This window comes from Eumetopias jubatus, unplaced genomic scaffold, assembly GCF_037043125.1.
Source record: "Eumetopias jubatus isolate StellerSeaLion01/CBP00866 unplaced genomic scaffold, mEumJub1_p1.0 scaffold_13, whole genome shotgun sequence".
Classification (NCBI taxonomy): Eukaryota; Metazoa; Chordata; class Mammalia; order Carnivora; family Otariidae; genus Eumetopias; species Eumetopias jubatus.
In genome coordinates, this window is record NW_028274819.1 from 88351104 (window position 1) to 88376188 (window position 25085).

Below are 25085 nucleotides of genomic sequence, written 5' to 3' on the forward strand. Positions count from 1 at the left end.
CCAAATCCAGGATGGCATGAAATGGGCTTCAAAGACTGCACATGCCTTCTTTACCTATTAAATCTGGACATACTTCAAGTAGGCTGCATTAATGCTCCACATTTTCTTCTGTGGGAATTCAGGTTTACATGAACAATTTAATACCACCCTCCCATTTAGAAGAAAATCACCGGGAGTTGCTGGCTTCCTGGCCCTGGTCCAGCTTCCGGCTGGCACGGAAGCTAGGTCAAGATGAATCTGCAGTTACTACTGAGACACTGCTGCGATCAAAAGAGCGCTGTGTAAGTTATTTCTCTAGATTTGTATTCTTGAGAGAAGGATATTCCCCTCAACTTACCAGCTATGCAACCTCATGGAATAACTTCTCAGTATTAGTTTTTGCTTCTGGGCAACATAAATATGGTGCTACCCAAATTTTAGGTATTATAATAAACGACAACCACAATATTAACTTTGGACTTTGGTTCACAGTGCACACTACAACATATAGAATTCTACTTTCCTGACACTCCCCATGCCTAAGGAACATGGCTTGGAAACAAAGACAGCTTCCTCACAGAGTAGGAATCTGCAGGATTCCAAAGTCAGGCAGTAATCCTGTCATACGTTGAAGGCATGCTAACTGCAGAGGCCAGAAAGCCAGGAGGCTTGAGTATTAATATAACATGATCTAAATGGTGTGAACTTGGGCTTAACCTTTGAACTCACTGGCCAGTATTACTTGGTTTTTATTGAGGGTGCTAAATAAATAGTGTGTGCAGGGTTAGGGGGAATGTATGAGGGGTATGTTTCTTAAACCTTTAAAGAGGGAAATGATTTTAAATAACAAACACCCAGAAGTATTACTGATTAAATATTAATAATTACTGTTCATTCTAAATCATTCCTATTAATTCACAGATGATAGAAATAATACCAAAAAGAACCAAACAAAAGAAATAATACAAATGACTGCAGGGTAGGGGAGTGTTCTGTGCGATATCCAAGCACAAAGCTGGCAATATTCTCAGAAATTATAAGCATGCTTCTTACTTCTGGCTAATCAAATGCTTTTATAATATTGTTTATTTCAAATGCATTAAGTCATAATCATTAAAAATTAGGCACTATTTTAGCATTTTTCAATTACCTCATGTACTTAATGTAATAAATTACACCTCCTTTAAAAATATTCTATTTCTATTTCACTAAAATATATACTCAACTCAGTGATTTTACCAAGGTTAAGTTGGGAAATCACATGTCAGCTTTGGCTAAAACGCTGACTTCCAGATGTTACAACCGCAAACACGAATAGCTAATGTTAGAGATCTGAAATTGATTCTGCTAGGTCTCCTTTCCTTTACTATATCCAGGAAAAGATAAGAGCTCAGGTCATGATCTCGGGGTCCTGGGATTGAGCCCCCGCAATGGGCTGCCGGCTCAGCGGGGAGTCGGCTTGTCCCTCTGCCCCTCCCCCTGCTCGTGTTCTCTTGTTCTCTCAAATAAATTAAAATCTTTAAAAACAAAAACAAAAACAAATCCATGCAACTGAAAACATTTACGTTTTAATATATAAGATGGTTTTTATTGGCATTTTAAAGTGGAGGTTCCCTAACACTCATTGGGGGCTAATAGGGTTCATGACAAATATTCAATGGCCTGAAAAATGAGAAAAATAAGAAGGGTCTGGTGTGCACGTGTGTGTGTACGCACCTGAACGTCTAAGGATATGGAATTGCTGTCTTCTGAGGAAAGAGTGCTCTGAATTCTATGATTATCTTTTGTTTTAAATTTTTTTTTTATAAAATGATAGCAACAGTAACTTGATAGTCTGTATTACTAAGAACTAATGGCCTTATCTAAAAATGTCTTAATTTTTTTACTTTTCCATGAAAACCAAAGGCTTGGTTATTTGAGGTTCTGTAACGTTGAAAGTCAAGAAAGGGCAGAAATTCTTAGGTGAGTAACCCGTAACTGTTTATAACTAGAAAATAAGACAATTTGCCAAAATGACTTTTACAGGGCAAAGAGGGAGGAAATGACATTTCAAATTACAAATGGCACTTTCTATGTGCTGTTCTGCTAACCATTTTACTATGTTTACTAGGTGCAAGCCATATTCAGATAACCAATCATGATGAAGCAAATTACTTTAACTTCTAATGTCCACTAAAACTGAAAATAACAAAAATACAAAAGAGCTCCACCTTCCCCCCAAGTTCAAAGCAAGTCAAAAAGGCATCTTTCCTATGATTTATGTAGCATTTAAATTTAAAAGTAAATACAGACTGGATTATCAGCTCACACCAGATCTGCTTGCAGACAATGATTCTTCCTGTCTGGGACCCGTGCCCATGTGCATTATTGTAATTATCAGCAATTTTAAAAAATAAAGTAATAAAGCTAGTATGAGCTGCTGGTTGGTATGTTTACTGCTTGCTGCCTCAACCATTAATTAACCTTCCTGGGTTCAAGCCACTGGAACTACCAAATAAATGCATCAAGGAGAAAGGGAAACACTCCGTGCAAGTAAAAAGAATGAATAAAAAGGATGTAAGTGTGGGTGTGAATGCACATGAACACAAACACACCCCCACCACGGAAGTACACTCACACTTTGTGCCACTTGTCGAGTGGGCCTCTAGGGAGCCATGTCCACTCTTGCCCTCCCTGATCCATTTTCCCCCAACATTCTGAATCATCGCAAGTCAGAACACATCAATCACTCCTCTGTGGCAAGAGATTCAAACTCTTTCACACAACACCCCTCTCACTCCATCACCCAGCCCTGGGCTCAGCACCACCCTTCCGGTCCTTGGGTCTGTACAAAAGTCAGGGTCTTTCTTGCCTCAGGGCTCTCCATCTAGCACTCCCTTCCCCTGTTCTTCCCAGAGCAGGCACATTCTCAACTGTCAAGACTCCTCTCAAATGTGCATCCTCTGCAGGCCCTTCCTGAGGACAGTCCCCAACCCACTGGATGTTTTCTTTTCCCCTCAAGCAATCTAAACTCCCTTGCCAATTCACCTGCATGGTCCACCTCCCTTCTGCTAGAATGTGAGTTCCTCTAGGGGAGAGGCCTCATACAGTTTTCTAACCACTGTACCTGGCTGGACACAGCACCTAGAATAACAGTAAGTCGTCATTCACAGCCAAGTAAGCAACTAACTTGAAAGCCCGCACTTTTGGTTTTTTCCAAGACACTTAAACTAATACTAATTAGCAGGTATCACTCAGCAATTTTTTTTTTAAGATTTTATTTATTTATTTGACAGAGAGAGACACAGCAAGAGAGGGAACACAAGCAGGGGGAGTGAGAGAGGGAGAAGCAGGCTTCCTGCGGAGCAGGGAGCCTGATGCAGGGCTCGATCCCAGGACCCTGGGTTCATGACCTGAGCCAAAAGCAGACGCTTAATGACTGAGCCACCCAGGCACCCCCTTTTTTTTAAGATTTAATTTACTTTAGAGAAAGAGAGCGCATGGGAGTGGGGGAGGGGCAGAGGGAGAGAGAGAATCTCAAGCAGACTCCTGGATCAGCAGAGGAGCCTGATGCGGGGCTCGATCTCACGACCCTGAGATTATGACCTGAGCCGAAACCAAGAGTCAGACGCTTAACCAACTGAGCCGCCCAGGCGGCCCATCACTCAACAATTTCTCAAATGATTAACACTGTACAAGTTTCAACGAAGTAGATCTATAATGACAAATCAAATGAAAAGAAGAAACTTACACAGTATAACAAGTTCCAATTTTTTCTTTAAAGTAAGCTCTGTGCCCAGAGGTGGGGGGCTTGAACTCATCACCCTGAGATCAGGAGTCACATGCTCTACCGACTGAGCCAGCCAGGTGCCCCAACAAGTTTCAGTTTTTAAAAACTGTTGCTGAGTGCATCCATGTACACAGCCTGAAAAGCCACATAACACAGGCTTGTACTAGAATAGCAGTCCCCCATCTCAACGGGCCCTTGCTCCTGAGGCAGCGCTTTCTGCTCTTCCTCCACTATTTACCTCCACCTTGTCGAACAGCAGGCTTTATCTCTGTACCCTTTTCAGTCCAGACATTATCTAGTAACTCCCTAGTAAAAAGGGGTTTCAGGGGTGCCTGGGTGGCTCAGTCGTTGAGCGTCTGCCTTCGGCTCGGGTCATGATCCTGGGGTCCTGGGATCGAGCCCCGCGTCGGGCTTCCCGCTCCGCGGGAGGCCTGCTTCTCCCTCTCCCACTCCCCCTGCTTGTGTTCCCTCTCTCGCTGTGTCTCTCACTGTCGGATAAATAAAATCTTTAAAAAAAAAAAAAAAAGGGGGGTTTCACTCAGGGGCACCTGGGTGGCTCAGTCGGTTAAGCATCAGACTCTTGATTTTGGCTCAGGCCATGATCTCAGGGCCGTGGGAGCAAGCCCTGAGTCCGGTGCTGTGCTTGGTGCAGAGTCTGCTTGAGATTCTCTCTCTCCCTCTGCCCCTCCTCCTTTCACTCTCTCAAAAAAAAAAAAAAGGGTTTCACTCAGAAACCACCATACCCTATGTTCATGCACTCACTTCCCCTTGCCCTGTTGGTCAAATCAATACTATTTTGTATTTATATGTATTTATAATACATAAATTTATATGTATTTATAATACATTATTATACCATAAAAATGTACTCTGATTACAGTTCCTTTCTTCGGCATCTATCTTCACTCTTAGAGATAGCAACTGCACCTTTTCTTTCACCTGCTTGGTTTCATATGTACTGATCAACACAGGCTCTGAGACTGTCAGAAAAGGTCCACAAAGCTCCCTCGGTGCAGTCTGACGCAAGAGGTGATCCAATGGTTTCGATTCCTTTTTTCTTGAAGACAGGCCTCCGTCAGGCCTGTCATTTTCCTACTTCATCTACGCCGATTATTCTTCCAAACCTGCGCACAGCTGCCATTCCTGCCTCCCCCACCCCCACCCCACCCCCCGTTCCCTGACTCCATCCTTCCTCTGTCTTGACTTACTGCCTGGTTTAGGGGCTGACACCTTCTGACAGCTTCCCAAGAAAGGCTGTTGTGAACAGGAAGTTTCAAACATGACAGGTCTCAAAACAAGTTTTTATTTTATGCACACACTTTATCACTAATTTGGATGAGAACTAAATTGTAAGCTAGACACAATTTTCCTTCAGCATTTAAGGTCTGGTGCTACTATCTTCCAGCTTCCGGCACTGCTGCTGATAAATCTAAAGGAAATTTGATTCAGAATCTTTTGTGCAGGTCTCTTTCTATATGAAAGTAGGTTCTAAGATTCTTCCCAATCTCTGCTATTCTGACATTTCAACATAATGTGCCTCGGCGTGCGGTTCTGTCCCCGACCTGAGCTCTCTGTGGGCCAAGTCAGAGACACACTCAGTCCTACACGTCTCCTGTGTTCTCTTCCTGAAGTTCTGATTCTGTGCTTCTCGGACCTTCTACATTAATCCCCTGCTTTTCTTAATTTTCCTTTCTAGGTTCTTAGTGTTCTCTCTGAAAGATTACTATATTTTTAAATTCCTGGTGTCATGTTTCTCATCTTCAAGAACTCTTCCTTGTTCCCTGCCTTATTTTACTACAGACTATTATGTCACAGATGGAATACCCTCCCCTCTTTGAAGTAAATATCAAGAACTTATCTAAAGTTATTTGTTCCCTTCCTTGTCTTCAAGTTGCTTTTTTCCCCCCTCATCTGTTTTTGTTCTTGATCATGTTCATGGCATTCCTGAAATCTTTGGTGTTCCTAAGCCATCCAATTTAATATTTAAGAAGGGGGCACTAAAAAGCTGATTACATTGTTGTGTGTTTTTTAAGATTTTATTTATTTGAGAGAGCACGAGAGAGAGCAAGAGCACAGGCAGGGGGTGGAGCAGAGGGAGAGGGACAAGCAGGCTCCCCACCCAGTGGGGAGCTCGATCCCAGGACCCTGGGACCATGACACATGCCGAAGGCAGGTGCTTAACAGACTGAGCCACCCAGGCGCCCCTGGCTAAAAGTTTTCTGTGCGTGGAAAGGACCACTCAATGAGTGACCTCTCCAGAGAAGGCAACAAGTTCCCCACCTGGGGCCCACCAGTCAGGCTGTCAGGGGACTGGTGACCCAGTTAAGGAAACTGCCACCTCTCAGCCTCTCATTTTCTGCTGGGCCTGCTGTCCCTAGGTAAATCGGGGAAAGTCTTTTCCCCGGGGGCGGGAGGGGGGCAGTGAGAGGGGTATTCCTGGGCTGATTCCTCACACTGAGTTTCAACCCCTTCCCTCACTCACTCAGAAGCCCTGACACTTCCTGTTCCTCAGTCAAGTCCTGCTCTGCAAATCAGTTTGCTTTTAGTTGGCTTCTCCGCCAGCATTTACATTTCAGTTCCTTCTGGCCTGCTAATAACTCTGCTACTCAGGATCCATCTGCTTTCCATCTTCAAGATTCTATGGACATCTCTCCTCTCCAGTTCTTTGTCCTTGTTGGCTTATTCATATACTAAATATATCGAAAGCTAAGCCACATTCTGTCTCTCATCAGGACAGAGTCAGAACAACTAGAATCAGGGGCGCCTGGGTGGCTCAGTCATTAAGCTTCTGCCTTTGGCTCAGGTCATGATCCCAGGGTGCTGGGATCGAGCCCCACATCGGGCTCCCTGCTCGGCAGGAAGCATGCTTCTCTCTCCCACTCCCCCTGCTTGTGTTCTCTCTCTCGCTGTGTCTCTCTCTGCCAAATAAATAAAATCTTAAAAGAAAAAAAAAAACTAGAATCATCCACCTGCATCTTTTAAGGTGCAACAATTCAAAAGCTGCTAAATACGAATATATAGGAAAACTAGAGATAGGAAAGTATGAACAAAATCATAAGCTTTTATTTTTTATTATTTAAACATAATGCCCATTAAGAAAATAAAAGTCTGATCCTTTATTCAAAGATTATTTCACTGGGGATGCCTGAGTGGCTCAGTCAGTTAAATGTCTGCCCATGATCCCAGGGTCCTGGGATCAAGTCCAGCATCAGGCTCCTTGCTCAGCGGGGAGCCTGCTTCTCCCTCTGCCTGCCACTCCCTCTGTTTGTGCTCTCTCTCTCTGACAAATAAATTTTTTTTAAAAAAGAGATGATTTCATTGGATCACTTTACAATTATGCTACAGTCAACATATTATTGGTTGAACTGTATCCCCAGCAAAACTCGTATTTGAAGTCCTAACCCACACTACCTCCACACGTGATGTTATCTGGAAATCAGGTCACTGCAGATGCAATTAAGATGAGGTCATACCGGAGTATGGTGGGCCCCTAATCCAATATGACTGCTGCCCTTATAAAAAGGGAAATGTAAAAGAGACACACACACACATACACACACACGGGGAGAAGGTCATGTAAAGACTGGAGTCATGCTGCCAAAAGCCAAGGGACCACCAGAAGCTAGGAGAGAGGCCCGGAACAGACCCTTCCAATAGCACTTTCCAAGGGAGCACTGCCCTACCCTCCGGACAACCTGGTCTTGGACTTTGGCCTCCAGACCAGTCCAACAATACATTTCTCTTCCTTCAGCCACTCAGTTTGTGGTACATTGTTACAGCAGCCTTAGCAAATGAATACACTGGGTAAACTGGTAGACTCAGGATCCATATTTGGGGAGCTAATAGTCTTAGAGACAAGAGCCAGGCACAGAGAAACCCAGAACTACGCTGTAACACATGCATTATGAATGAGAGGTGAGGAAGTGGAGACAGAGTGCAGTGTACTCTGAGAAGAGCTACAGTGGAGACAGGTACAGGAGAGAATCAGCCAGGGGCGGGGGGGAGGGGGCGGCAAGGGCCAAGCCTTCAGAAGTTTTCTCCAGAAAAACTGGGCTTGGGCTCTCTTCCAGCTCGCGTGGGACTTGCTAGGCATACTTAAGAAGGTGGAAGGGTATGACCTGGGAAGATTAGGTAGAGACAGGAAGTCAGGTAGGAAGCCGCTGCATTCACCCAGGAGAAAGGCTGATGAACAAACACTGGAGCAGCGTGGGAAGGAAAGGGATTGCAGAACTGTGGACAGGATTTGGACAAGAGATACAAAAGAAGTGTCAAAATGATGCCAACTTTCTAATTCTGGCAACTAGAAAGCAGTGGAGCTAATAACCAAAGAACTGAAAAGGGTTTGGAAGGAGGAGATTGGAGGATAATGTGGGCTGGAATCATGAATTTGTAATTTAATGACAGGTTGAAAGAATTTTATGCCCAGAGAATAGGTAGGATCATTTGGGGCGACTGCATTTAAAAAGGAGACGGGCACCTGGGTGGCTCAGTCAGTTTAAGGATCCACCTTCAGCTCAGGACATGATCTCAGGGTCTTGGGATCGAGCCCCGCGTCAGGCTCCCTGCTCAGTGGGGAGTCGGTTCTCCCTCTCCCTTTCCTTCTGCCCCTACCTGCTACTCGTGCTTCTCTCTAATAAATAAAATCTTTATTTATTTATTATTTATAAATAAAAAATAAAAAGGAGAAAGACAGAACCATAAGAAATAACATTTACTGGGCATGCACAAAAGGAAGGTCAGTGACTGAGGTGGAAGGACCAGGAAAGTATGTCAGAGAAGCCTTATGAAGAGAGATGAAGCAGCAGATTCGAATGTTCTCAGGAAATTTCGGTGGTCATGAAATCACCAGTCACTTCAATGTGTTGGCAGTGCTAGAAACAAGGTCACACGAACCCAGGTGACAAATGAGAGGTGAGGAAACAACAGCCTAGGAGTATAGACTAGGGATCTCCAAGTTAGGTGTGCCAGGTCACCCCCACTACAGAAACACTACAACTGTGTCGATCTTATTCTGCACACTGCAAGACCTCGAGGCAGGACAATGTTTACAATAGCTGGAAGTGGGAGGAGCAATAACCATAGAAATCTACTGTACCACACAGAAGTTTATCTCTTGGTCGCTTCATGGTGGAGTACTTGTGAGAGTCATCAAATTGAGAAATAAGTTAAGGGGCACCTGGGTGGCTCAGTTGATTAAGCATCTGACTCTTGATTTCCACTCAGGTCATAATCTCAGGGTTGTGAGATAGAGCCCCATGTGGGTTCCGTGCTCAGTGGGGAGTCTGCTGGAGATCCCCTCTCCCTCTGCCCCTTCCCCCCTCTAAAATAAATACATCTTGGGCACCTGGGTGGCTCAGTTGGTTAAGCAACTCCCTTCAGCTCAGGTCATGATCCTGGAGTCGCAGGATCAAGTCCCACATCAGGCTCCCTGCTCGGCAGGGAGTCTGCTTCTCCCTCTGATCCTCTTCCCTCTCGTGCTCTCTATCTCTCATTCTCTCTCTCTCTCTCTCTCTCTCTCAAATAAATAAATAATCTTTAAAAAATAAATAAATCTTTAAAAAAAGAAGTTAATACATTTTCCTTGGGGCACTTGGGTGGCTCAGTTGGTTAAGCATCTGCCTTCAGCTCAGGTCATGATCTCACTGGGTCCTGGGATCGAGCACCACATCAGGTTCCCTCCTCAGCAGGGAGTCTTGCTTCTCCCTCTCCCTCCTGCTCATATGCGCTGTCTCACATAAATAACATCTTAAAAAAAAAAAAAAAAAAAAAGAGGAAGATACACCAGAATCAATCTCTCTCTCTCTCCTGTACACAGAGGGAAAGCCCATGTGAGGACACAGAGAGAAGGCAGAAATCAACCCTGCTGACACCTTGATCTTGAACTTCCAGCCTCTAGAAATGCGAGAAAGTACATTTATTCGTTTAAACCACCCAGTCTGTGGTATTTTGTTACAATGGCCCTAGCAAACCTAGTATAATCACATCACTGTCACACTGCATATGAATACAACATTCAAAGGAAACTTTGTGCCTTGGCTACATAAGGTACAAAAAAAATTTATGTTGAAACTAAAACTTTTTAGAATATAAATAATTTACTCATTTTGTAACATGAATATGCAGAAGACTTTTTTTAAAATGTTTAATCAGTTTTAAAGTTTTGTGTTTTTTTTTTTTTTTAAGATGTTATTTATCTATTTGACAGAGAGAGACACACAGCGAGAGAAGGAACACAGCACGGGGAGAGGGAGAAGCAGGCTTCCCACAGAGCGGGGAGCCCGATGCGGGGCTCGATCCCCCCGGGATCATGACCTGAGCCGAAGGCAGACGCTTAACGACTGAGCCACCCAGGCGCCCCAAGGCTTTAATTAAAAGCATAGTGTGATGTGAACTGGCTACAAAACCTACAAGAAAAATCTTAAGAATGTTGGTTGATAATGATTGAATTTAGGCTTTTCAATTTTTGCAATGCTCCTTTAAATTGATATTCACAGTACTGAGCTGATACAAGAGTTAGCAGATTTACTTAAATGATAGTTCTGAATTTATAGACTTTTGTTTCAAGGTGAAATTGATTCTAAGGGCGCCTGGGTGGCTCAGTCAGTTAAGCATCCAACTCTTGATTTCAGCTCAGGTCATGACCTCAGGGTCATGGGATCGAGCCCCGAGTTGGGCTCCACACTCAGCAAGGAGTCCGCTTGTCCGTCTCCGTCTGCTCCCCCACCCCCGCCACTCACGCGCACTTTTTCTCAAATAAATACTTTTTAAAAAATAAAGAACATGTACCAGCTTTGTCAACACAGACACAAATATCAAAGGAACACAATTTTTTTTAAACTCCACTCAGTTATTAGAAAACATTTGTATTTGGAACAACCTGAGAATGTCTACTTTGCCAACTGTAAATTTCATGAAATCTAAATAAAAATCAAGTATTTCCGATGAAGATTGCCATCCAAGTTGAGATGTGGCTATAAATGTAAAACATATGCAGAACTTCAAAGACTTAGTATGTAAATTTTTAATATGCAAAATATCTCAATTTTATTACATGTTGATTTTATAACATGATTACACATACTGAAATGATACATTGGGTTAAATAAAATATAATGGTCAAACTAATTTCATCTACTTTTTTTTTAAGTAGGCTCCACATTCAACATGGGGCTTGAATTCACAACCCTGAGATCAAGAGTCACAGGCTCTATGAACTGAGCCAGCCTGGATGCCCCATCTATTTTTTGGTTTTTAAAAAAATGTCAACTAGAAAAATTTTGACTATATGTGTATGGCTTGCATTTATTTCTGTGGGACAGTTCTGTGCTCAATGTTCAGTTAACGTTGTGCTAGAAGGTATGACCTGAATGACTTTTTTCATTCACCTTTACATTCCATATGAACCCACTTTCCTTTCTTTCATCAAGAAGACTAAAGCTAGGGGCGCCTGGGTGGCTCAGTCATTAAGCGTCTGCCTTCGACTCAGGTCATGATCCCAGGGTCCTGGGATCGAGCCCCACATCAGGCTCCCTGCTCCGCGGGAAGCCTGCTTCTCCCTCTCCCACTCCCCCTGCTTGTGTTCTCTCTCTCGTGGTCTCTCAGTCAGAAAATAAATAAAATCTTGAAAGAAAAAAAAAAAAGACTAAGGCTAGCAAGAGTTTCCGGTGATTGGAAGAATGGGGTAGGTACTCAGAGGGTTCCCTGAGAAATCTTCAGGCTGCCAAGAATTAAATGGGTTAAGAGCCACAAAGCTTTCCTGAAGAGGCTAGGCTAGTTCAAGAGAGACAAGTGGTTCCAAGTAAAATAATGAACAGAAATTAGACAGGAAAAAGACATTTCTTGAGACATTTCTCCTTATAAGAGATTCAGTATTAAAAGCAGGGGAGGCGGGCATAGAGGATTCAGTATAGGTTATGTAAGTGGGTTAAGTGCCAAAGTTATTTTATCCAATTGCTGGGGGCGGGGGGAGGAGGTGGACACTCTCCTCCATCCCCCAAACTAATTAGATCCACAAATATGAAAGAAACAGTCATTGACAGATAAACAAACAAATCCCTGTTCTTCCAGGCTTCTGACAACCACAGAACACAATCCAAGGGCCGTCCAAAGACAATAAAAAATAACCAGAACAGAGCATATATGATATGATGTTCATAGGTATTGCTGACTCAATTACATTTGTTTTAAGTCAGTAAACATTTTAAGGACCTTACAAGAGCAGGCTCTAAAGACAATAAGACGAACAAGTCCTCACATGCCCGGAAGCTTGGCTTGGTCGGGAAGACAATTTTGTAAACAAAATAATCCTAATAAAGAAGGAAAGCTTCTTAAACTCTGTCATATAGGAGGTCCGCAACTTCTGTCTGACTGGTTCCTAAATGACAGTTAAAAGTTAAGCCCAAATAAAAGGTGCAGTGATGGCATCCCTGGGATCTATAGGTTTAATATTATAAATTGGGAGCCTATTCCTGAACAAATATGAAAATAAGAGAAAAAAGAACAGACACAAATTGTTATAAACTTAAGTATTTCAATCATAAAAGTTCTTTTGGAGTGTCCTTCATGGGCTAGAGTGGCTGAGGCTTCTTAAAATACTTAAATCTAAGGAAGTACAGAGAGATAACATCTTTTCCTGAAAAATTTCCCTGAACAAGCTTGAGTACCCTTTGTGGCTCTAAAAACCTTAGTATTTCCCTCAAGCTTACACACCTGGATGAGTCCCATTGCTGATTCATTACACAAGAATGCATCAATCACGTCAAGGAAGGAGTCAGGCATTTTTCCAAAGATACATATTTAGGGATTCCTTACTTCCAAATTCAGCAAACTTTTCTGGAAAACTCTGTGGCGTTTCCATACCCCTTGTAGCCTTCCCAAGTGCTGATTTTTTTTTTTTCCTTAAGATTTTATTTATTTAGGGCGCCTGGGTGGCTCAGTTGGTTGAGCGACTGCCTTCAGCTCAGGTCATGATCCTGGAGTCCCGGGATCGAGTCCCGCATCGGGCTCCCTGCTCAGTGGGGAGTCTGCTTCTCCCTCTGACCCTCTTCCCTCTCATGCTCTCTATCTCATTCTCTCTCTCAAATAAATAAATAAAATCTTTAAAAAAAGATTTTATTTATTTATTTGACAGAGAAAGAGAAAGACAGCGAGAGAGGGAACACAAGCAGGGGGAGTGAAGGAGGGAGAAGCAGTCTCCCCACTGAGCAGGGAGCCCAATGTGGGGCTCGATCCCAGGACCCTGGGATCATGACCTGAGCCAAAAGCAGCCGCTTACTGACTGAACCCCCCAGGCGCCCTGAATGTTGATTTTCTTAAAAATCCACCTAATCATTTCTTTTCCTGGAGCAATCAAATCGTCCTTTCCTTGGGCTAAAAACCTCTTTCCTTTGATGATTTACAGACGTTGCCCAGACCAAGCATAATCACTTACTCTTTAAAATAACCTGCCATTTTAATTTGAATTCAAACACATCATAAAAGCAAATCAATAAAAGGCAGATGACAGCTTGGCAACCATCCGCAAATTTCAAACCATTGTATTTTGGATGAAAAACTGACAACCACCTTGCTAAACTGATTTTATATATTCCCAAATAGTAAAAAAAAAAAAAAAAAAGTCCCGCCAAATAGTAAAAAGCCTTTATTCCTTAATATATCACTACAATCCACAATCATAGATGTGTCATGTATACACATATATATGTATGTATACACAAATACAACAGTTCTTAAAAATTTACCCAATGAAAACTGAATATGCTTTGAGAGCACCAACCATACCAGTTTATAAAACACCAGCCCTACTACAAGTCTTTATATGTCCTTAGTAGTAGATTAGCCTCTAAATGATGTCAACCCAAACACTGCAAGAAAATTATTTCTACAACACAGTGCGCTTACCACCACACACCCAGAGCTGCAAAGTCTCATCAGCATTTAGGCACAGAGGTAATTTTCAGCACACACACTTGGTCTATAAAAATCTCTCATTTTTCTTCTGAACAGTCTTACAGTCATCAGAACTAGTTCACCATAAACCTTTCAAAGACTAGCAGGTCAAGCAGCTATTTATGTATAGTACTATCTGGTATCTTAGTACCTCAGCCAAATTTGAGCAATCCAGATTGGCATGTCTCAGAATGACTCTCCTTTCACCCTCCTTGTCTCTTGGGAACAGCTATTAAGTAGCTCAATGAAAGAATTTTTGCAACTCATCTCTAATACTTAATGCCAGGATGTAAGCAAGTGTTCATATTAGGTTAAAGTGACTTCTTTGGCCCTATGAAAAAAAACTGGTTACAAACATTTCCAAAAGTATGTAAGGCTGATAGTTGCCTACATCACATCACAAAAGCCCTGTGTTAATCTCAGTAATATTTAACATGATATTTTATTTGGCCAACAATGAACTCAACCTATGATGGTATAAAATAATGTAACCGTACTGACCTTCTGATCACTTGTCTCTTTGCTTTCTTCCAAACATTTGCTCCCCTAAACCCCCCAACATCCCAAATACTGGATATGGCAATGATGTGCTATCCAAAGGAAATATATCTTCACAGGGGCTGGGGGGATGGGTTAGCCTGGTGATGGGTATTAAAGAGGGCACGTATTGAATGGAGCGCTGGGTGTTATATGCAAACAATGAATCATGGAACACTGCATCAAAAACTAACGATGTAATGTATGGTGAATAACATAATAAAATTTAAAAAATATATATTATCTTCACAAATTACCAAGTAAAAAGAATGCTAAAAATACTATACCTATAATACTATCTCTTCTTAATAAGGGGCGCCTGGGTGGCTCAGTTGGTTGAGCATCTGACTTGGTTTCGGCTCAAGTCATGATCTTGGGGTCATAAGATCAAGCCCTGAATCAGGCTCCATGCTCAGCGTGCAGTCTGCTTGGGATTCTTTCCCTCTCCCTCTACACACACACACCACCCCCCCGCCCCGCTCCATTTGTTCTTGCTCTCAAATAAAATTTTTTTAAGATTTTATATATTTATCTGACAGCGACACAGCGAGAGAGGGAACACAAGCAGGGGGAGTGGGAGAGGGAAAAGCAAGCTTCCTGCCGAGCAGGGAGCCAGATGTGGGGCTTGATCCCAGGACTCTGGGATCATGACCTGAGCCTAAGGCAGACGCTTAACGACTGAGCCACCCAGGCGCCCCTAAATAAAATCTTTAATAAAAATAAAAATAATAATGTGTACTGAAGCAACCATCATTACCTCAAATGGGACTTGAAGTTTATGTTCTATTTCCTATAGCTTCTTAGAGACAGATGTAAATGTTGCTCTCATAGTATCAGATTACCATAGGGATATTTTAATGAAATCCATCCATCCACTAAATCTACAATATGCCTTCACTTCCATTATTCTGTGATCAGTTCAACTTCTTCACTCACTACATATACAGACATAAAACCACATGTAATGGCTCAGCTTGGCTAGGAGCTTATCAGGTTTTGCATCTAATCTTTTAAAATCAATACTTAAAACATTTTACTGATTTTAATCTCTCCTGATTACTATTTCCCTTGTTTAAAAACAACACTAACCAATCTTCAGTCTCAATGACTTGTATCAATTCACAAAATTAATCTTTCATAATGATAGCTCAGCAGGATATTTTATTAATGTAGATTCTGAGGAATCTAATCAAGCCTCATTTATCTTGAGAGTTGCTTTAAGAAGAGGTGCCTGGCTTGCCTAGTCGGTACAGCATGCAACTCTTGATCTTCAGGGTCATGACTTTGATCCCCACATTGTGTGTAGACAATTACTTTAAAAAAAAAAAAAAAAAAAGAGCTGCTATAAGGAAAAACATTCATATAGCATTAAGCAGAAATCAGCTTCCAAAGGGAGTGGGGGCAGGGCAGAGTCCAACCAGACCATCAAAGAAGATTCTGTCATGAAAGGTGGTTTTCAGGTCACTTGAAACCTGCCATGAGTAATAAACATTTATTGCAAGGGATCATTCCAATCCAACTCTCTTTCTCCTCTTTTCTTTTTTTTTTTTTTAAAGATTTTATTTATTTATTTATTTGACAGAGAGAGACACAGAAAGAGAGGGAACACAAGCAGAGGGAGTAGCAGGCTTCCTGTGGAGCAGGGAGCCTGATGCGGGGCTCGATCCCAGGACCCTGGGATCATGACCTGAGCCGAAGGCAGACACTTAACGACTGAGCCACCCAGGCGCCCTCTCCTCTTTTCAACAGGGTTGAAAATTCTCTAAATGGATAACAGAAGGGTGATAGTGGCAGACAGGAGTATAAGACAAAAATGGCAACCCACATTCAACCTCCCTCAAGAAAGTCTCCTTCCCATCTGAAGGAGGCCGGTGCTACCTGTGCATTGCTGCCAGATCTTCCAATTTTTTTAAAACTGGAAAGGAATTTTAACATAAAAATCCACATTTGGAAGTGATGATTTTTTTATTTAAGATTTTATTTTTAAGTGATCTCTACACCCAATGTGAGACTCAAACTCATGACCCTGAGATCAAGAGTCGCATGCTCCATTGGCTGAGCCAGCCAGGCACACCGGAAATGGGATGTTCAATATGAATTTAAAATACAATGAAGCCCAACATGGTGAGAGCCAAATAAAACAGAAGTCCAGGCCACATGCTGTCTGCAGACTGTAGGTTTTCCATCTCCATTTGGCGGTTATGTACCAGGAATCAGTTAGTAGGGATGACAGTTAATTTCAGAAGCCTATAACTCATCAAACACCTAGTACCCAGAAGTTATAGTATAAACTACAATTAATCATATATCAATTATAAAAAACTTGATTATGGAAATTTATGTTAAAGTCCTAACACTTAATATTAAGATGACAATACTGCTGAAAGTAATCTAGCAGTTCAGGGCAATCCCTATCAAAATCCCAAGTGTTTTCTGCAGAAATTTCTTTTTTCTTTAAGATTGTATTTATTTATTTGAGAGAGAGAGCATGAGCACGGGGAGAAGCAGGGAGAAGCAGAGAGAGAGAGGGAGAAGCAGGCTCCCCAATAAGCAGGGAGCCCGATGCGGGGCTCAATCCCAGGACCCTGGGATGATGACCTGAGCCAAAGGCAGACGCTTAAGCGACTGAGCTACCCAGGCACCCCTGCAGAAATTTTTTTAGAAATCTTAAAATTTATATGGAATCTCACACTCTGGAAAAAGAACAAAATTGGAAGATTTAAATTTCCTGACTTCAAAACTTACCACAAAGCTACCTATAGAAATAAAAACAGTGTGGTACTGGCATAAAAATGGACATACAGAATGGAGAACTCAGAGTCACCTGCAAAAGAATGAAGTTGAACCCTTACTTTAAACCACAAACAAAAATTAAATCAAAATGGATCAGAAACCTAAACCCAAGAGCTATAAAGACAAAACCCTGAGGGTAGAGCCCGACGTGGGGCTCAATCCCAGGACCCTGAGATCATGACCTGAGCCGAAGTCAGACGCTTAACCGACTTAGCCACCCAAGCGCCCCAGAAGATAAAAATCTTAAAAGAAAACGTAAGGGCAAATCTTCGTTATTTTATTTGGCAATGATTCCTTAGATAATGAAACCAAAAGCACAAACACACACACCACAAAATAGCTGAACTGGACTTTATCAAAATTAGAAACTTCTCTACAAAAGACACTATCAAGCGAGTGAAGACAGCCCAAAGAATGGGAGAAATATTTATAAGTCATATATCTGATAAGGGATGAATATTTAGAACATATAAAGAACTACAACTCGGGGCACCTGGGTGGCTCAGTCGTTAAGCATCTGCCTTCGGCTCAGGTCATGATCCCAGGGTCCTGGGATCGAGCCCCACATCGGGCTCCCTGCTCAGCGGGAAGCCTGCTTTCTCTCTCCCACTCTCCCTGCTTGTGTTCCCTCTCTCCCTGTGTCGCTCTGTCGAATAAATATCTTTTAAAAAAATAAAATAAAGAACTACAACTCAACAACAAAACCCAATTTAAAATGCGAAAAAAACTGGAATAAACATTTCTCCAAAGATACACAAATGGCCAACATGAAAAGATGCTCCACATCACTAAGCTTTAGGGAAATGAAAATCACAGTAAGAAACCATTTCACACCCATCAGGATGGCTATTACCCAAAAAGTAGAAACAACCACTGGTGAGAATGTGGAGAAATTAGAACCCCTGCACACTGATGGTAAGAATGTAAAATGGGGCAGCCACTATGGAAAACAGTTTCCAGTTCCCAAAAAGCTCCACAAAAAATTTCCATATGATCCAGCAATTCCACTTTTCAGTACATACCCCAAAAAAACTGAAACAGGAACTCAGATACAAGTACACCCATGTTTACAAAAGCAGTATTCACAATAGCCAAAGAGTGGAAACATCCCCAATGTCCATCAACAGATGAATGAATAAGCAGAACGTGGTATAGATACACACAAGGGAGTATAATTCAGCTTTAAAAAGGAATGCCATTCTGATATTTACTTTGAAAACAGTATAATGTTTTAGAAGAACATTTATAAGAATCGGCAACTTCGTAAGAGAGGTTTGGGGGGGGTTGGGGTGGGCAAGAGACAGGGAGTTAATGGGATTATAATGGGTACAGAGTTTGTCTGAATGATGAAATGGACAGTGCTGATGGTTGCAAGGCACTGTGAACGTACTTAATGTCACTGAACTACACACTTAAAATTGACCACTTTAACCATTTTTATGTTATGTATATATTAAAAAAAAAAATTATGGGGAGCCCGGCTGGCTCAGTTGGTTAAGCATCCGACTCTTGATTTTGGCTCAGGTCATAATCTCACGGCTGTGAGATGGAGCCCTGTATGAGGCTCCACGCTGGGTATGAAGCCTACTTAATATTCTCTCTCCTCCTCGCCCCTTACCCCTCCCCCACACACACAGTGTGCACGATCGCTCTCTTTAAAAAAAAAAAAGGAAAAGAAATTTCAGTTGTACAATTTAGGGAAATTTTTATATCTTTAGGCTGACATATGTAAAATATCTGGAAGTAAACCCTTAAAAAAAGATAAACTGGATTAAAATCATCTATTATTTTTTTATTAACATATAACATTATTTGTTTCAGGGGTACAGGTCTGTAATTCAGCAGTCTTACACAATTCACAGCACTCACCATAGTACATACCCTCCCCAATATCCATCACCCAACCACCCCATCCCTCCCACCCCCCTCCACTCCAGGAACCCTCAGTTTGTTTCCTGAGATTAAGAGTCTCTTATGGTTTGTCTCCCTCTCTGGTTTAGTCTTGTTTCATTTTTCCCTCCCTTCCCCTATGATCCTCTGTCTTCTTTCTCAAATTCCTCATGTCAGTGAGAGCATATGATACTTGTCTTTCTCTGACTGACTTATTTCGCTTAGCACAATACCCTTTAGTTCCATCCACGTCATTGCAAATGGCAACATTTCATTTTTTGATGGCTGCATAATATTCCCGTGCACGCGTGTGCGTGTGTATGTGTACATATATATACCACATCTTTATCCATTCATCTGTTGATGGACATCTTGGCTCTTTCCATAGTTTGGCTATTGTGGACACTGCTGCTATAAACATCAGGGTGCATGTATCCCTTTGGATCACTACATTTGTATCTTTGGGGTAAATACCCTGTAGTGCAATTGCTGGGTCATAGAGTAGCTCTATTTTCAACTTTTTGAGGAACCTCCATACTGTTTCCCGGAATGGCCGCACCAAGCATTCCCACCAACAGTGTAGGAGGGTTCCCCTGTCTCCGCACCCTCGCCAACATCTGTCGTTTCCTGACTTGTTAATTTTAGCCAGCCTGACTGGTGTGAGGTGGTATCTCACTGAAGTTTTGATTTGGATTTCCCTGATGCCGAGTGATGTTGAGCACTTTTTCATGTGTCTGTGGGCCATTTGGATGTCTTCTTTGCAGAAATGTCTGTTCATGTCTTCTGCCCATTTCTTGACTGGATTATTTGTTCTTTGGGTGTTGAGTTTGATAAGTTCTTTATAGGTTTTGGATACTAGCCCTTTATCTGGTATGTCATTTGCAAGTATCTTCTGTTTTTGTTGACTATTTCCTTTGCTACGCAAAAGTTTTTCATCTTGGGGCGCCTGGGTGGCTCAAATGGTTGCGCATCTACCTTTGGCTCAGGTCACAATCTCCAGATCCTGGAATCAAGCCCGGCACCTGGCTCCCAGCTCAGCGGGGAGTCTGCTTCTCCCTCCGCCTCTCCCCCTGCTTGTGCTTTCTCTCTCTCAAATGAATAAAATCTTTTAAGATTTTATTTTTTTGAGATAGAATGAGAGAGAGAGAGAGAGAGAGCACATGAGGGGGGAGGGTCAAGGGCGAAGCAGACTCCCCGCTGAGCAGGGAGCCCGATGCGGGACTCGATCCAGGGACTGCAGGATCATGACCTGAACTGAAGACAGTCGCCTATCCAAATGAGCCACCCAGGTGCCCTTAAATGAATAAAATTTTTAAAAAATTAAAAAAAAAAAGCTTTCTATCTTTATGAAGTCCCAATAGTTCATTTTTGCCCTTGCTTCCCTTGACTTTGGCCATGTTTCTAGGAAGAAGTTGCTGCAGCTGAGGTCAAAGAGGTTGCTGCCTGTGTTCTCCTCAAGGGTTTTGATGGATTCCTGTCTCACATTTAGGTCTTTCATCCATTTTGAGTCTATTTTTGTGTGTGGTGTAAGGAAATGGTCCAGTTTCATTCTTCCACATGTGGCTGTCCAGTTTTCCCAACACCATTTATTGAAGAGACAGTCTTTTTTTCCATTGGACCTTCTTTCCTGCTTTGCCGAAGATTAGCTGACCATAGAGTTAAGGGTCCGTTTCTGGGCTCTCTATTCTGTTCCACTGATCTATGTTCGGTTTTTGTGCCAGTACCATGCTGTCTTTGTGATTTGTAATAGAGCTTCAAGTCCGGAACTGTGATGCCACCAGCCTGGCTTTTCTTTTTCAACATTCCTCTGGCTATTTGGGGTCTTTTCTGGTTCCATACAAATTTTAGGATTATTTGTTCCATTTCTTTGAAAAAAGTGGATGGTATTTTGATAGGGATTGCATTAAATGCATAGATTGCTCTAGGTAGCACAGACATTTTCACAATATTTGTTCTTCCAATCCATGAGCATGGAACGTTTTTCCGTTTCTTTGTGTCTTCCTCGATTTCTTTCATGAGTATTGTATAGTTTTCTGAGTACAGATTCTTTGCCTCTTTGGTTAGATTTATTCCTAGGTACCTTATGGTTTTGGCTGCAATTGTAAATGGGATTGACTCCTTAATTTCTCTTTCTTCTGTCTTGGTGGTGGTGTATAGAAATGCAACTGATTTCTGTGCACTGTAAAATCATCTATTTTAAAAGACTGGAGAAGTGTTATCATTTTTCCAACAACATAAAAGGCTTCTTTTATTTATCATTTTAGTAGCTATATGCTGCTTTCAGCTATAGTGTTATTTGTGCTGTCACAATGCCCTGCATATAGCAATTTAATAAATATGGGCTAATAATGATGACTATGAAGAACTTCAAACGAACCAATTACCATGGAGAGTCTTCAAATTTAGAACAAGTTATTACAAAAGTTCTTTTAAATGTGAATTTAAGATACAGCTAAAATTTAAAAAAAAAAGGCATCATCCATTGCATATTGTTTACAGAAAAACCAGAAATATGAATATCCAATTATAAAGGAATGAATTCAGTAAATTAGAGATAAATTACAGAACAGGAAGATCCTTGCTTTTATATATATTCTTGAAAAAATGGGCAAGTTCAAAGACTATGCATGTTATCTGGGGGTTCTGCTACTAGAAAGGTAATGATTTATACAAATCTCAATTACTCCCAGTCTTCCAGGACAAAAAAGTATCCTTGAAAACTTAATTCCAAAATCTAAAAACATTCCATCGTAGGGGCACCCGGCTGGCTTAATCTTTAAATAAATAAATAAATAAATAATAGGGGCACGTGGGTGGCTCAGTCGGTTGAACGTCTGCCTTCTGCTCAGGTCATGATCCCAGCGTGCTGGGGTCGAGCCCCGGCTCCCACTCCCGGCTCTCCGCGGGGAGCCTGCCTCATCCTCTCCCTCTGCCCCTCCCCGCCCATGCTTGCTCACTAATAAAACCTTTTTGAAAGTAGGAATAATAAAGTATATAAAAACATTCCCTCACTTTTCCTACATAACTGAGCCCACTGAGTGTTCACCTAAATTCAAAGACTCTCCAGAAAGCACCAAATAAGTACCAATACATTTCACCATGTGCTTTTTATCAATACAGTAAGCACTTTGCTTCCCATTTTCTCACTCATTCTTATAAAGGCAAAATGCAATCATATATTCAAATTGTAATTCCAATACTGCAAATACCTGACCACTGGCTGGTAAACAGTATTCTGAAGTAACTGGAAATGTTTATGCATCAGCTTAAGTACTATTATTCAGGCTATGAAAGGCAATTTGGGGGGTGGTTAATATCATATATTTAAAAATGCAGGGAGAAAAGAAAAAAAAGAGGCACCTGGGTGGGTCAGTCGGTTAAACGGCTGCCTTCGGCTTGGGTCATGATCCCAGGGTCCTGGGATCGAGCCCCATGTCGGGCTCCCTGCTCAGTGGAGAGTCTGCTTCTCCCTCTCCCTGCCTGCCTCTCTGCCTACTTGTGCTCTCTGTCAAATACATAAATAAATAAATCTTTAAAATAAATAAATAAATAAAAATGCAGGGAGGGCCGCTGCTGGATCACTCCCCTCTAAGCTTCACCAGTCTCCGAACACACCATGGCCGGGCCCCTGCACACCCCGCTGCTCCTGCTGGCTACTCTGGCCCTGACCCTGGCTCTGGCCATGGCCCTGGCACAAGCAGGACCAAGTCTCCAATGGTGGGAGCCCCATGGGATGCTGACCACGTCAATGAGGAGGATGTGTAGCAGGCGCTGAACTTCATCCACAACAAGTTCAACCAGGCGAGCAAGGGCATGAACCACAGCTGCGCACTCCAGGTGGTACTCGCCCGCAAGCAAGCTGTGGCTGGGATGAAATACTTCTTGGACATGAAGACTGGCCAAACCAGATGTCCAAGTCCCAGCCCAACCTGGACAGCCATCCCTTTCATGACCAGCCACACCTTAGTGAAGAAAATGCTCTGGGGGAGTCTGGGTGGCTCAGTTGGTTAAGCTTCTGCCTTTGGCTCAGGTCATGATCCCGGGGGTCCTGGGATCGAGTCCCACGTCGGGGGGGTTCCCTGCTCAATGGGGAGCCTGTTTCTCCCTCTCCTTCTGCCCTCCCCCAAATTGTTCTCTCCCTTTCTCTCTTTAATAAATACAATCTTTAAAAAAAATAAAATCTTTAAAAAGAAGGAAAGAAAAGAGACGGGAGGGAGGGAGGGAGGGACAGACAGACAGACAAAGCAAGCAAGCACTCTGCTCTTTCCAGGTATACACTGTCCCCTGGCTGGGCAAGACCTCCATGGTGAAGTCCAGCTGCCAGAATGCACAGAGGACCCTGTGACAGGCTGGTCTGCTCTGGCACCCTTCTCCTACCCCGCTCCCCCTTGTAGAGTTCCTAAGCCTTGGAAGGGTGGCCTTGCCCAGGCAATGTTCCCTCAGTGTGCTGGCCCCAGGACACAAGTAGAGAAGGGTTCTGAGGCATTTACTGAACAGGTAAGTGACTGTAACTCTTTTCTTTTAATTGCTTTCCAAATGCACCAATATGTAGTAAGCATGTTCTGTTCTATCTTAATCACATTACTTTTTAGTAACATCAGCTATAAATAATAATAGTAATAAAATTTTTAAAAATGTAGAGAGTTCAAAAGCCCCAAACCATGGATGGTTATTCAACTAAAAGTGATATGAAATATTTAATGCCCTGGAAAATTATTCAATGTGTGAAATGGGGGGAAAACAGGTTATAAACATATAAAGGGGAATCCACTTTTTAAAAAATTAAGATGTATAAAAAACAAGAGTGGAAAAGTAAGTTATTTATCTAAATGATAAATTCTTTAATTCTTTAATCAGTTAATTTGTTTTTGTTTTGCCTTACCTGTCTTTTCTAAATTTTGCACAATGACCATCTATTTCTTCTTTAACACATACGCTACACCTTATATAATCATTTGTAAAGAGTCAATTTAGAATCTCAGTCATTTTTTTAAATAGTTTATTATTTTTTTAGTAATCTCTACACCCAACATGGGGCTTGAACTCATGACCCCAAGATCAAGAGTCGCATGGTCTTCCAACTGAGCCAACCAGGTGCCCCAGAATCTGTCTTTTTTTTTTTTAAGATTTTATTTATTTGACAGAGAGAGACACAGCAAGAGAGGGAACACAAGCAGGGGGAGTGAGAAAGGGAGAAGCCGGCTTCCTGCGGAGCAAGGAGCCGGATGCAGGGCTCAATCCCAGGACGCTGGGATCATGACCTGAGCCCAAGGCAGACGCTTAACGACTGAGCCACCCAGGCGCCTCATCTCAGCCCTTTTTAATAAAAGATTTTAAGAAGTGACAAATAGGTTGAGATGATCATACACGTTGGAGCCAAATGGACAAGTACAGATAATGGTTTGATGGTGGAGAAACTAAGAGCCTCAGAAGAGTTTCCCTTGACTTTCTGATTACTAAGAATCACCTACTGCAATGTTTTACCTAAATGTTGGCTGTCGGCAGCTTGCTTCAGCAGCACATATACTAAAGTTGGAACGATACAAAGATCAGCATGGCTCCTGCACAAGGATAACAAGCACATTTGTGAAACGTTCCATATTTTTACTGAAACTAATATTATACTGTATAATTGGAATAACGATAAAACCTTACAAAGATAAATTTAAAAATGCAAATGTTGACTGTCTGATAACCTTCTCTTGGAGATTGTCTGGTACTCCCATGCCAAACTGAGCTATGCCTTCCCCAGGGATCTGACCCAGGCCATCTGTCCCACCAGTTAGCACAAACTTGAGAGCCAGTTCACCACTTACTGATTTATGACCTTGGTCAAGTTACTTTACCTGTTCATTCCCCCAGTTCCTGCATCTATCCTAAGACAAGGATAACCATAGTTCCTTTCTCAGGACTGTTCCAAGATTTCAATGAATATATGTAAAACACTATACATAGTAATTGCACCATAAATAGAACTACCATTATTATTACTCCAACAACCACTAGAATCTGCTACTCTATTCCTGCTTGTCTGTTCCTCCCTAACTATGTAAATTCACATAGATTTTCTCTATAAGTTCCCAGTAAATATCTAATTTCAAGGGAATTAACATCCAGTTACGGTCAGCTAGGTAATTCAGACCAACCACCCTACTGAGGACAACGAGAA

The 25085-nt window shown here is 42.1% G+C and overlaps 1 protein-coding gene and 2 pseudogenes across 4 annotated transcripts in view; 2 read left to right on the forward strand and 1 right to left on the reverse strand.

Annotated features, from left to right (window-relative positions):
• The window catches only part of APLP2 (amyloid beta precursor like protein 2), an 85973-nt gene that overhangs the window by 44935 nt on the left and 15953 nt on the right, over window positions 1-25085 (reverse strand). The window lies entirely within an intron of this gene.
• On the forward strand, window positions 22533-23261 carry LOC114222319 (cystatin-C-like; annotated as a pseudogene).
• Window positions 24423-24522, forward strand: LOC114222360 (U6 spliceosomal RNA; annotated as a pseudogene).